At 43.8% G+C, this 14,347-nt stretch overlaps 1 pseudogene across 1 annotated transcript; it reads left to right on the forward strand.

Annotated features, from left to right (window-relative positions):
- The first annotated feature begins 6,503 nt into the window (after window positions 1-6,503).
- LOC310827351 (proteinase-activated receptor 1 pseudogene) lies at window positions 6,504-7,551 on the forward strand (annotated as a pseudogene). Its single transcript has one exon. The product of its transcript is annotated as a proteinase-activated receptor 1 pseudogene (transcript).
- Window positions 7,552-14,347: the final 6,796 nt, after the last annotated feature.

Raw genomic sequence — 14,347 nt, forward strand, 5'->3', positions numbered from 1 at the left:
CCTCCCGACACTGCTGCATGGCCCCTTTCCGGGCGGGAGGGATACAGTGGTACCTCAGGTTAAGTACTTAATGCGTTCCAGAGGTGTGTTCTTAACCTGAAACTGTTCTTAACCTGAAGCACCACTTTAGCTAATGGGGCCTCTTGCTGCTGCCGTGCTGCCGGAGCACAATTTCTGTTCTCATCCTGAAGCAAAGTTCTTAACCCAAGGTAATATTTCTGGGTTAGTGGAGTCTGTAACCTGAAGCGTATTTAACCTGAAGCGTATGTAACCTGAGGTACCACTGTATGAGGAAGAAAGAGGCGCTGCTGCCGTTGCAGGTAACCAGGCTTGGGCTATTCTCCACCTCCCCGCGGCGAAGCAGAGCATGCAAACCAGAGGGGATGATCATTGCAAGAAGATTTGTGCAAGCACACAGAGACCTTGCCACAATATTGTTGTGACCGTTCCATGGTGCGCACTTACCCAGGAGTTGTTATGCTCTGGTGGGATGTGATGGCAACTTAACTTTTACACAGAGGGCAGGCCCGCTGGAATGAATGGACCTGGGTTAGGCATGGCCACTCATGTCAACGGGTCTACCCTTGGGTAAAAAATAGAGGAGACTGCCGTGTAAATATGCTTTTTAAAAAAGCTGTAGTCCAGCCCCCGACAGTGTTTGAGGGACAGTGAACCGGCTCCCTGTTTAAAAAGTTTGAGGACCCCTGGTCCAGAGCATAGCATTTTATCTTATTAGTTTATTAATTGCCTTTTGTATAAATCTCAAGGTGGTTTGCAACAACACAGTTATATCTGATGTAATGTACTCATTCATAAAATTGGGTTTTGTATGTCACAGAGGTGGATACTGGTTCACAGCCTTTGATGTCTATGTATTTATTTCTATAGGATAGTCTCTAGAGCATCTAAACATGTCTGAATCGGATGCCAGAGACTAGTCTGACTCTGAGGGTGAAGGAATGCAGGCACAAACAGAGCAGCCTCTGACAAAGGAGCAAGGGGAGGATTTGCCCCCCCTTACACATTCCCAGAATCAGAGAGACAAGCAGATTCAGAAGCTGCTCAGTCGGGGGAAGAGCTGCACAGTTTTGAGATAGTAGCTAGGCAAGCAGGGGGGAGGGAGCCTTTAGGACATTCTTCAATAGAAAGTGGCAGGGAAGTCCCTCCCTCTCCTAGAACTCGGAGGACTGAAAGGGTCCAGGAACAACGGAAGCACAGGGGAGGGACAGGTGGCCCGTGGAGTGCTTCTTGCTGCAGAAGGGGAGGGTGAAGGGGGACGGCTTGAGGCTGCTCTCAGTATGTTGTTGTAAATAAAGTGGACTATAAACCTGCCAAAGGCTCGTTATTTCTTATCGGAAGCTACCGGAGAGAAGGGGAAGCTCCCTTGCTTGCCAGCGTACCTGACATAATATTTCGCATTGAATCACTGCCTATGGCATTGAATAACTGCTCTTATGAAATGGGGGCAAGACATTATGCCTCTTTGAAAATGACATTGAGAGATACGGGAGTATTATTAGTAAGGCACCTGGTTTGAACAGTAGAAGACCCAATGGCAAGCTTACCGAGGGTATTGGAGAAGATTTATGAATTTGGTCAAGTAGCAGAATTTAAGCTGAATAAGAGTAAAACGAAAATGCTGGTGAAAAATATGACAGAGCAGCATCTAAAAAGGTCTACAAAATATTACAGAGTTGACAATAGATAAAAAGTTAAGTATTTAGGAGTTTGGTTGATAGCAAAGAATATTAATGTTTATAAGGATAATTATTTATCTACTAGGAAAGAAGTAAAGAGAAAGCTGGAGGTTTGGGAAGGATGAATTTATCATTTTGGGTGAGGATATCTATGGTAAAAATGAATGTATTGCCAAGAATGTTGTTTTCATTTCAATCAGTAGCCATGTTCAGCAGGGCAGCACACTTCAAGGAATGGCAAAAAGATATTTCAAAATTTATCTGGCAGGGGAAGAAGCCAATAATAAAGCATAAATTATTAATAGATTCTAAAGATAGAGACAACTTTTCCCTGACAGATTATAGGTTATATTATGAGGTGTCCTGTCTTTGCTGGCTCCGAGAATGGATAACATTACAAAATACAGATATTTTAGATTTGGAGGGTCACGATGACAGATTTGGTTGGCATGCGTATCTATGGTATGAAAAAGTTAAAGTACACAGAAGATTCCTGAACCATCTAGTGAGAAAGTCACTATATGTAGTATGGGAGAAATACAAAAAATTATTAGAGCAGAAAGCACAATTGTGGTTCTCCCCATTAGAAGCTATTTTTGTGGGGGGAAATTGAATATGAGAAAGGGCTGGGCAACATATAAGGAAATTATTATTATTATTATTATTATTATTATTATTATTATTATTATTTATACCCTGCTCATCTGGCTGGGTTTCCCCAGCCACCCTGGGCAGCTTCCAACAAAATATTAAAATATAATAATTCATCAAATATTAAAAGTTTCCCTAAACAGGGCTGCCTTCAGATGTCTTCTAAAAGTCAGATAGTTTTTTATTTCCTTGACATCTGATGGGAGGGCATTCCACAGGGCGGGTGCCACTACTGAGAAGGCCCTCTGCCTAGTTCCCTGTAACTTGGCTTCTCACAGTGAGGGAACTGCCAGAAGGCCCTCGGCGCTGGACCTCAGTGTCCGGGCTAAACGATGGGGGAGGAAAAGCTCCTTCAGGTATACTGGACCGAGGCTGCTCCGATGGGAAGGGAGGCATTGCATTGCCCGAGCCTTGCCACTGCCGCTTTTGGCCCGCCTTCTCTACCTTCCATGCCTGACCCACCACACACCACTTCTCCTCCACCACCGCTACCGAAGAAGCAACAACTCAGAGGCTGCCCAGGCTCATGCTGCAGCATCAACGTCCCAAATGTGATTTGTTTGTTTGTTTGTTTGTTTGTTTGTTTGTTTATTGCGTCCCTGGATTCATTGAAAAAAATCGGGTAACCTTATTTTAAATATCTCATTTAGTCCACATACATCGCTTTCCTGTTTCTACTCTTCTCTCAATGAATAGACTACACCATTTAGTAAGTTTAGATGCTCTACTTACAAAACTCCAAAGGTCAGATTCATGTGTTATTCCATGCAACAGCAAGAAAAACACAGGTAGAAATCTTGGGATACAAAATATAGTGAAATAGCTCTAATGTCAGGATCTGCCTGGTTGCCGGCTTGAGAAACAGCACGCAAGAAGTAATTTAACAAAAGATTTATTGCTTACAAGCAATTAGCCTCCAACCGCTCTCTCCAAGAGAGAGGGATGTATGGTTATACATCACAATCAAATTGGCCCTTCTGAAAAATCTTTCCGGCTCCTGCAGAATATCCTAAACCTCTGACCCTAACGTTTCAGGGGTCGTCTTCTGTCTTGGACTTTCCCCATTCGTCTATCCCTGGGACTGATGGGGTCAGCTACCTCCCCTTCCGGTGAGGAACTGCACTCCCTCCCTTGTGTCGTGAGTGACTGTGATTCCTGAGAAAGCTAGCTTCCCTCCAGCTCACCTCCCCTGAGTGATAAGCTGCATTCCTGCCACCTTCAGAGCGGGGATTTGTCAGCCCACTGGTTCCAGTTGTCTGATGATGATGATGATGATGATGATGATGATGATAATAATAATAATAATAATAATAATAATAATAATAATAATAATATATTATATATTATATATTATATATACCCCGTCCATCTGGCTGGGCCTTCCCAGCCACTCTGGGCAGCTTCCAACAGAATATTAAAATACAATAACCTATTAAACATTAAAAGCTTCCCAAAACAGGGCTGCCTTCAGATGTCTTCTAAAAGTCTCGTAGTTGTACGTCTCTTTGACATCTGGTGGGAGGGCGTTCCACAGGGCAGGGCGGGGGCCACTACCAAGAAGGCCCTCTGCCTGGTTCCCTGTAACTTGGCTTCTCGCAGGGGGGAACTGCCAGAAGGCCCTCAGCACTGGACCTCAGCGTCTGGGCAGAACGAAGTCTGCAGGTCTCTCTGTTCTTCTTCTGCCTGCCTGCCTGCCTTCTATCTCAGGCTGTACTTCTTGGCTTTTGCCTGGTGTGTTCATAACATCTAAGCATATGGTCTGAGCTTGTAGCAAGCGAGTTCAAGAACATCCTATTGCAGGGAGTTCACATGGTGAAAGAGAACAAATACGGAGGAAGCTTAACTTCCTCCCAGGTGAGGGGCATAACCTGAGTCTAGGAATGCATTTCTGTAGTCTTAACCCCTTCATGCATTCATGAACTCCATGCTTGCTAGTTATATTTCACTTCCCCACAAATGTCACCTCCAAATGTCACTTCCCCACAAATGTGAAGGAGTGGACTATGTCTACTCTCCTCTTTCTGAATGAACATCACCTACTGTAGCCCACTTTGTAGCCTCTGGCCCCATCCACCACTACCCCAGAAAAAAAGAGTGTGCGACCTGTGGCTTGAAAAGGGTCCCCTATCCCTGATTTCAGCTAACATCATGGGCATAGCCAGAGGGAGGACAGCTCAAGTAAATAAATAAAGATACTTAGCTAACTGACCCATCATGTCACAGATAGCATGGTTCTAACAAACATCCTTTCCCCCCACCAGCAAAAATCCTGGCTACGCCCATGGCTAACATGCATTCAGGTCTAAAGTGGATTAATAGTCAAGCACTTTATCCACTGAGAAAATATATAAGAAAATGAAAAATTATCTGTTAATGTCATTTAGGAGTCCTAAATCTTTTTTTTTCTGAAAATGGATAAAGGGAAAACCACAACAATTGCTTCTATATCAATTACTTGCCTCATAATGCGATTCCTAGAAATTATTTGCTTTTAGGAAGCATCTTTTAGAAAAGTAAAGAGAACAGAAGAGTTGCCTGAGAGTTTTCACAGAGCACTTTGGGAATTGGGCAGAAGAGAGAGATTAAAAAACCCCTCTGCTGCTTCTAGGATGATGAAATGTGATGACAGTTGGGGTTGACTCTGCCCCTTCTGTTGATGTGTGGCAACATTCAAGCCCAAACTGGACAAGGAGATGACAGCTGGATTTAGATCTCAGTGAGGGGTCTGTATTCTGAGGCAAAATAAGCTGATTTTCAGGGAAATCCTTGCAATTTCTTCTAGGCAGAACCAAAGATGAGGTGCACCTCTGAGGCAGAAACAGGCGCTTCCCTCAAGATCCTCTTTTCTCTGCTCAGTATAGTCTCCACCATATTTAGCACGGCAAGTGCAAACAGTAAGTACAACCCAACATCCTTTCTCCACAATTTAATATTTAAAGCAATGTGTTTATATTGTGCAATTGTTTCAGGGAACATTCACTTTCTCTTACTTTTCCAAATGATTGTGATATGAAGGAAGAACCAAGTTGAAGGGTTTTTAAAGAGGAGGGAGAATATCCTTGTAACATGGGGAGAAATCTGCTTTGCAGTGGTTATATCCAAACCTTTCTAATATTCAGTTTATCAGACACATAAAAAGTCTCCAAGTGACTTGCATCATTTAAAAAACAAAACAAAACTAATAGAATATAATGATTGGTTTCACTGAGCTGAATTCCAGTTCATACCTCAGCTTAATGGGGGCTTCTGTTTTCAATTTGAATGGAATCTAGTTTGAGGGAATGCACATGGAATGAGAGTATTTCTCATGAAGCAATGGGATACAGATGGATTGTAGCTTTGTAGCTAACATCCTGTGTACCTGACTTCAAACACTGATGGTGAAAGCACACTGGAGCAGGAATAAACAGTAATGTGTAAGCAGCCTAAAAGCAGGAAAAGCCTAGTCAGAAGTCTAAGGCAGGGAATGCATGGCCTTCCATATGCTATTCGGCTATAAAGCATGAAAGGGGGATCCCCTATCCTCCAGATTACAGCAGTATCTGGATGGCCAAAGGTTCCTCAGCCTTTGTTTAAAGGTTATTATCTCACATTTTCATGTAAAACCATACTCTGAAGTTTCTCATTTGGAATAGGGAAAGCCAGGGAGAAGGGATAGCAATGTAAATCTTGTCCACACCAGTAATTTTAAAAATACAGTGGTATCTCTGGTTACGAACTTATTTCTTTCTGGAGGTCCGTTCTTAACCTGAAACCATTCTTAACCTGAGGTTCCACTTTAGCTAATGGGGCCTCCCGCTGCCACCGCACAATTTCTGTTCTCATCCTGAGGCAAAGTTTTTAACCCAAGATACTACTTCTGGGTTAGCGCAGTCTGTAACACAAAGTGTTTGTAACCTGAGATACCACTGTACCCTATTAATTATAGCCAAATCTATAACTTCATTTGAATTAATATTCTCATAAGTAAACCAGAGTTGGTGTATTGACTTCTGTAACATTGTTAACCTGGCCATTTATATATCTGATTTACATATTGCAGATTCCACATCTCCCGTTCTTCGTTTTGCTTTCCCTGTATATTATAATCATGATGTAAACAACTCCAATCAATCTATAACAAAACAAGCTGAAAAATACTTGACTGGTCCATGGATGACTCGCTTTGTTCCTTCACTCCACACTGCTGTGTTATTTTCAGCCTTCCTTTAAACATTATGGCAGTTCTCATGTTTGTGGTCAAATTAAGGCTTAAAAAGCCAGCTGTGGTGTACATGCTCAACCTGGCTTCTGCAGATGTCCTCTTTGTGAGTCTGCTTCCTTTTAAGATTGTCTACAACTTTTCTGGAAACAACTGGATCTTTGGGCCTGTGATGTGTCGATTTGTCGCTGCCGCCTTCTACTGCAACATGTACTGCTCCATCCTGCTGATGATGGTGATAAGCGTGGACCGTTTCCTGGCCGTGGTGTACCCAATGCAGGCCCTGTCATGGCGCACAGCAAGACGGGCCTCGTTGGTCTGCTTTCTCATCTGGCTTCTGGCTATAGCTGGGGTGATACCTCTGATTGTCAATGAGCAAACACAGAGATTATCCCGGTTAAATATTACAACCTGCCACGATATATTAGATATCTCTGTTATTATGGATATATTTCGGCATTACTTTTCTGCATTATCTATTTTGTTCTTTTTTATACCGTTATTAATCTCTGTCACCTGTTATGTGTGCATTATAAGGAAACTTTCTTCATCCAGTGTTGCTACAAAGACTGCTAAAAAGAGACGTGCCATTCTCCTGTCTGTAGCAGTCTTGTCTTCTTTTATTATTTGTTTTGGTCCTTCAAATGTCCTATTACTAATGTACAGCTTGCGCATCTCACCTGATCAACCCCTTGAAAGCCTGTATTTTGCCTACATCTTAGCAGTCTGCACTGGGTCCATAAACTGCTGCATTGATCCCTTAATTTATTATTATGCTTCTTCAAAGTGTCAAAAGCAGGTGTGGGATCTCCTGTGCTATAAGAAGCAGTCTGAACTTGAACAAAGCAGTCAGACAACAAGCAGCAATGCCACTAACCTTTTAAGCGGCCTGAATAATTTGTCTCAAGCATAGCATCTTACATTAAATATGTTTGCAGTACAGTAATACTCGTTCGGAAACCTAGTTGTTGCATGCTACCTATTTTACAGCCTCTGCCTTTAACGTCCATGCATTCTTTCTCTAGAATGTTTATGCTTTTTCTTATATTCCAAGAATAAGGTACCAGACCATGGTTTTTCTGCAGCTGCTGTTAAAATAATGTCTGTCTAGAGATGTGATTTGCTCCAATGGTGACTGTATCGAAATAAATATTATATATTGTTGTCTAGTTATTTTCTCATTTCAATTTTCATTAACAAATAATAAGTGAATTGTTGCCATTTTACTTCTATGTGAAGTAATTATGAGTTTGTGGGCAGGGGGGCATCAATATGTTGATGACACTAAGGTCTCTTTTTCCATAACTTCTGTGTTGGGGGAGGCTGGGCAGTCTCTGGACCCGTGCTTGGATGTAGTGGCGAGATGGATAAGGAAAAACCAGTCTGAGTTGGATAGAATTGTTGTTGTTGTTTAGTCATTTAGTCGTGTCCGACTCTTCGTGACCCCATGGACCAGAGCACGCCAGGCCCTCCTGTCTTCCACTGCCTCCCGCAGTTTGGTCAAACTCATGCTGGTAGCTTCGAGAACACTGTCCAACCATCTCGTCCTCTGTCGTCCCCTTCTCCTTGTGCCCTCCATCTTTCCTGACATTAGGGTCTTTTCCAGGGAGTCTTCTCTTCTCATGAGGTGGCCAAATTATTGGAGTCTCAGCTTGGATAGAATTAGGCTACAGTTTTACTGATTACAGGGGAACAGATTTGATGAAGGTATCAGGCATGAATCCATGTGATCACATAGCACTTTTGCTGTTTGATAAGCTTATCTTTTGACCATGGGTAGGCAAACTAAGGCCCGGGGGCCGGATCCAGCCCAATCACCTTCTAAATCCAGCCCGCAGACAGTCTGGGAATCAGCGTGTTTTTACATGCATCTCTGGGTTATTTGTGGGGCCTGGCTGGTGTTTTTACATGAGTAGAATGTGTGCTTTTATTTAAAATGCATCTCTGGGCTATTTGTGGGGCATAGGAATTTGTTCATATATTTTTTTCAAAATATAGTCCGGCCCCCACAAGGTCTGGGGGACAGTGGACCGGCCCCCTGATGAAAAAGTTAGCTGACCCCTGCTTTTGACCATCACGGTTACTCACCCTGGCAGTGGCAATTAACTTCCCCTGGCAGGGAGTGCCATGGCCTGTCAGTCCACAAGCTGGACTTCTTGACAGAAATTGCTGCCTCCAAGATCCCTCAAGGGGATCCCCTACGAGCTGCAACAAGGTGCCCCCTCCTCTATACCTCCCTTTTAAGGAACTAGCTCAATGCCTCTTATCCAGGGCATTTTCTTTTGGCAGGAATTCACTGGAACTCCGTTCTGGCACCTCTCAGGTAGGCACCATTGCTATTATAAGAGAACACGGGAGGTGTTCATGGTGAGTTCTGGCACCTCTTTTTCTAGAAAAACAGCACTGCTCTTACACAACAACAGTTGTGACAATTTAAAAGTGTAGTGGAAACAAATCAACAGAAATTATTAAAAATGTGCCTGGGTGGGGAGATCGGCTCTGGACTGGAATAAGGGGGTCCCTTTAAATACTTCCAGAGAGGACCAGACTCCCAGAACCTTCCATCTAGTCTGCTCTGGAAGTTCCTCCCCTCACCCACAGCTCCCAGCCCCTCACCGCAGCTCCAAGTCTCACCCAGCTCCAAAGAGCCTGACCCAACACAGAATATTCCTGATGCTTCCACTTCCTCCTTGCAACTGCCCCAGGCTGCAACAACTGCCCCCAATAAGCCAGGAATGAGAGGATTCTGGCAAGAACCTTTTGAAACAGGAATATGATTTCATTCTGTTTGCAAAGAATGTTTTGGTACATTCAGAGCGGGCGTCAGCAATCTTTTTCAGCTGTGGGTCGATCTACCGTCCCTCAGACCATGTGGTGGGCCAGACTATATTGAGGTGGGGGTGAACGAATTCCTATGCCCCATAAATAACCCAGAGACACATTTTAAATAAAAGGACACATTCTACTCATGTAAAAACACGCTGATTCCCGGGCCGTCCATGGGCCGGATTAAGAAGGTGATTGGGCCGCATCCGGCACCCAGGCCATAGGTTCCCTATACATGATTCAGAATAACCAAACTAGATGAGATGGCAGTGATGGTAGTGTAGCACCCTGCTTGTGGTTAACGCTTAGCTGGAATGAAATATTCAACGCAGCAATAGAGAAATTAAAATAATAATTTATTTGTCAGACAAATAAATGATAGGCACAGTGGTATATGGTTACCAAAGCTCTGCCTGCCCTCCAGCCCTGATGGCCAGCACTTATATTTCCTCAACCCAGGCCCCTTGCTCCTCCTTTGGCTGCCTCTGTCCAATCAGCCTGGTTGAAATTCCTATTGGCTGTTTGCTAGAACCAATCATAAAAGATACACCCATTTCCTATTACCTTTTATGGGAGACAAAGAGCTATATTTCCCTCTATCCATAAATGGCAGACTAGTAGCCATATATCTTAAATTTGCCTCGACCTTAATTACCAGATCACCTTTTGCCCCTGTTGCCTCTGCATTCCAAAACAAATGGCTAAAACAGATGGCTCGTGGTATTAAGTTCTATCTAAACAGAGATCTTACTATTTACCAACCCTTAATTAGTGTTTTTGCAGCTTGATTGTATTCTGTAATATGTAGGGTCAGTGTAACCTTTGCTCCCAGCCTGTATTTCCCTTTTACAACCTTGAGAAACCTGTCTCCTGCTACTACTATAAATCAGGGGGACCCTTGTCCAGAAGGATAAACAACTGCCAAAGTCCTTAGCCAGCTGGTTTTCTGCCTGGCATGAAACATTTGCAAATCTTTAAGCTCATTTTAAAATACAGGACTTGATCAGATGCCTCAGTAGCTTTTCCAATAGAGAAGACAGAGCTTTGGTGTATTGCATTGCTTTTTGTCAGTCTCTATGATTAAATGTAACTAAACAACCTAGCAGTAATAAACATTCAGAGTTGCCTAATGTAAGCAGACCGCTGAATCCAGTTTTTGTTGTCTAAGAATCTGAATTACACTTGGCTACGTGTGTGTGTGTGTGTGTGTGTGTGCACGTGCAAACTATAGGTTTTAGCCAACAAAATTCTACTCAGCGCAGATCCACTGAAATTAATGGACCCAAGTTAGACTTGTCCATTAATTTCAGTGGGTCTACTCTGCGTAGGATGAACCTTGGGGGAGCAGATCTACAGAGGACTAAGCAGGGAGGAGCTGCTTTGCACTATCTTGGCCCGGTCTCTTCCCCCAGCCATCAAGAGTATGTGTGTTTTTGTCTGCCTGCATCAGTTCATTGGGAGACGCAATATCACACACCTGCACAATTGCAATAATACCACTTGTTCAAAGGTATCATGCTTCCAAAATGCTCCTGAATGCATGATGACATCACATAGTCACAACACACACGTATAGTTGTATTTATTGATTTGGGGTTTTCTTTTCCCCACAGGCCTCCCTAAACGCAATACATAAATTCAAAGATTTCTGTGCTTAAAATACTGCAGATTTGTGTGTTCCTTTTCATAAATTTTGTACTTCACCAGTAGGAAATGCTCAAGCAGTGATACTGATGTGGTGTCAGGGACTGGGCATCGGAGGAGGAATGGTGAACCTTCCCAAGAAGAGGAGGACAGTATAGATTTACAACAGTGGTTTGCAGAGGGTCACAGATCAGAGTTAGAAGAGGGGGAAAGCTGGAAAATAATGGGAGAAGCAGAGCAGGAACTGATGGCTGACACATTATCACTAGAGAGCATTCCAGACCCCCCTTCTCCCCAGACCCAGTGAGCAATGGAAGTAGGAGAGCAGAGAGCTAAGAGGCAATTGGCCCTAGGCAGCCACCGTAAGGGGGGTGCTGTTGACGATTGAGAAGGCGGGGGGGGGGAGATTACTCAGAGCAATGCTATTAACCCAAGAGGCAACAGTTCTGAGTCTCTCTGTTGAACATTGACTAAAATACATTGGTAAGAACTTATTGTCTATCTATTGCTGGCAGTCTGCCATGAGAGGAAGGGATGAGATTCCCTGACATGTGGAATAGAATGTCCCTATATTCATCTGAGGAATGGTGGAGGGTATGCTAAAGGTGTGCCACAGAGGAATGTGTGAGTGTGTGTTGAAAATAGCCTACCTTCAGAGCCCGGCAGGAAATCCCGCCATGCTCAGAAGGCTTGTGGATAGCTGCCTGTTCTGGGGGCTGGGGTCGGGGGAAGCTCGGGCTTCCCCCGCACCCAGCCCTGCAAGCTCCGGGAGTGAAGGCGAGGTTGCGCACAACCTCTCCGCCGCTCCGGGATCCATTCTGGGGGCAGGGGAAGCTCGGGCTGGGGGTGGGGGAAGCCCCAGGATCTGTCAAAGCCGTGCGCAGCCTATCCCGGCTGGGGAGGTTGCGCGCAGCTAAACAGGAAGCCAAGACAGCCAGCGGGATGGATCCCGCTCACTGTCTTAGCTTCTTTGCTCTTTGGGGCTGGGGGGGGAATTTTTTTTTTCTTTATTTCCCCCCCTAAAAACTAGGTGCGCCCTATGGTCCGGTGCGCCCTATGGAGCGAAAAATACGGTATTTATTGCGTCCCCGGATTCCTTGAAAAAAATCTGGTAACCTTATTTTAAATACCCCATTTGGTTTGCAAACATCGCTTTTCGTTTCTACTCTTCTCTCAATGAATAGACCACACCATTTAGTAAGTTTAAATGCTTTACTTACAAAACTCCAAAGGTCAGATAAATGTGTTATTCCATGCAACAGCAAGAAAAACACAGGTAGAAATCTTGGGATACAAAATATAGTGAAATAGCACTAATGTCAGGATCTGCCTGGTTGCCGGCTTGAGAAACAGCACGCAAGAAGTAATTTAACAAAAGATTTATTGTTTACAAGCAATTATCCTCCAACCGCTCTCTCCAAGAGAGAGAGATGTATGGTTATACATCACAATCAAATTGACCCTTCTGAAGAATCCTACTGGATCCTGCAGTTATTCTGAACCTCTTACCCTTACGTTTCAGGAGTCGTCTTCTGTCTTGGAATTTCCCCATTCGTCTATCCCTGGGACTGATGGGGTCAGCTACCTCCCCTTCCGGTGAGGAACTGCACTCCCTCCCTTGTGTCGTGAGTGACTGTGATTCCTGAGAAAGCTAGCTTCCCTCCAGCTCACCTCCCCTGAGTGATAAGCTGCATTCCTGCCAGCTTCAGAGCGGGGATTTGTCAGCCCACTGGTTCCAGTTGTCCATCTGGCTGGGCCTCCCCAGCCACTCTGGGTGGCTTCCAACAGAATATTAAAATACAATAACCTATTAAACATTAAAAGCTTCCCTAAACGGGACTGCCTTCAAATGTCTTCTAAAAGTCTGGTAGTTGTTTTTCTCTTTGACATCTAGTGGGAGGGCGTTCCACAGGGCGGGCGCCACTACCGAGAAGGCCCTCTGCCTGGCTCCCTGTAACTTGGCTTCTCGCAGCGGGGGAACTGCCAGAAGGCCCTTGGAGCTGGACCTCAGTGTCTGGGCAGAATGAAGTCTGCAAGTCTCTCTGTTCTTCTTCTGCCTGTCTGCCTGCCTTCTATCTCAGGCTGTAATTCTTGGCTTTGGGCTGGTGTGTTCATGACATCTAAGCATATGGTCTGAGCTTGTAGCAAGCGAGTTCAAGAACATCCTATTGCAGGGAGTTCACATGGTGAAAGAGAACAAATACGGAGGAAGCTTAACTTCCTCCCAGGTGAGGGGCATAACCTGAGTCTAGGAATGCATTTCTGTAGTCTTAACCCCTTCATGCATTCATGAACTCCATGCTTGCTAGTTATATTTGACTTAACTAACTGACCCATCATGTCACAGATAGCATGGTTCTAACAAACGTCCTTTCCCCCCACCAGCAAAAATCCTGGCTACGCCCACGGCTAACATGCATTCAGGTCTAAAGTGGATTAATAGTCAAGCACTTTATCCACTGAGAAAATATATAAGAAAATGAAAAATTATCTGTTAATGTTATTTAGGAGTCCTAAATCTTTTTTTTTCTGAAAATGGATAAAGGGAAAACCACAACAATTGCTTCTATATCAATTACTTGCCTCATAATGCGATTCCTAGAAATTATTTGCTTTTAGGAAGCATCTTTTAGAAAAGTAAAGAGAACAGAAGAGTTGCCTGAGAGTTTTCACAGAGCACTTTGGGAATTGGGCAGAAGAGAGAGATTAAAAAACCCCTCTGCTGCTTCTAGGATGATGAAATGTGATGACAGTTGGGGTTGACTCTGCCCCTTCTGTTGATGTGTGGCAACATTCAAGCCCAAACTGGACAAGGAGATGACAGCTGGATTTAGATCTCAGTGAGGGGTCTGTATTCTGAGGCAAAATAAGCTGATTTTCAGGGAAATCCTTGCAATTTCTTCTAGGCAGAACCAAAGATGAGGTGCACCTCTGAGGCAGAAACAGGCGCTTCCCTCAAGATCCTCTTTTCTCTGCTCAGTATAGTCTCCACCATATTTAGCACGGCAAGTGCAAACAGTAAGTACAACCCAACATCCTTTCTCCACAATTTAATATTTAAAGCAATGTGTTTATATTGTGCAATTGTTTCAGGGAACATTCACTTTCTCTTACTTTTCCAAATGATTGTGATATGAAGGAAGAACCAAGTTGAAGGGTTTTTAAAGAGGAGGGGGAATATCCTTGTAACATGGGGAGAAATCTGCTTTGCAGTGGTTATATCCAAACCTTTCTAATATTCAGTTTATCAGACACATAAAAAGTCTCCAAGTGACTTGCATCATTTAAAAAACAAAACAAAACTAATAGAATATAATGATTGGTTTCA

Source organism: Podarcis gaigeae, assembly GCF_964106915.1.
Source record: "Podarcis gaigeae genome assembly, chromosome: 11".
Lineage (NCBI taxonomy): Eukaryota > Metazoa > Chordata > Lepidosauria > Squamata > Lacertidae > Podarcis > Podarcis gaigeae.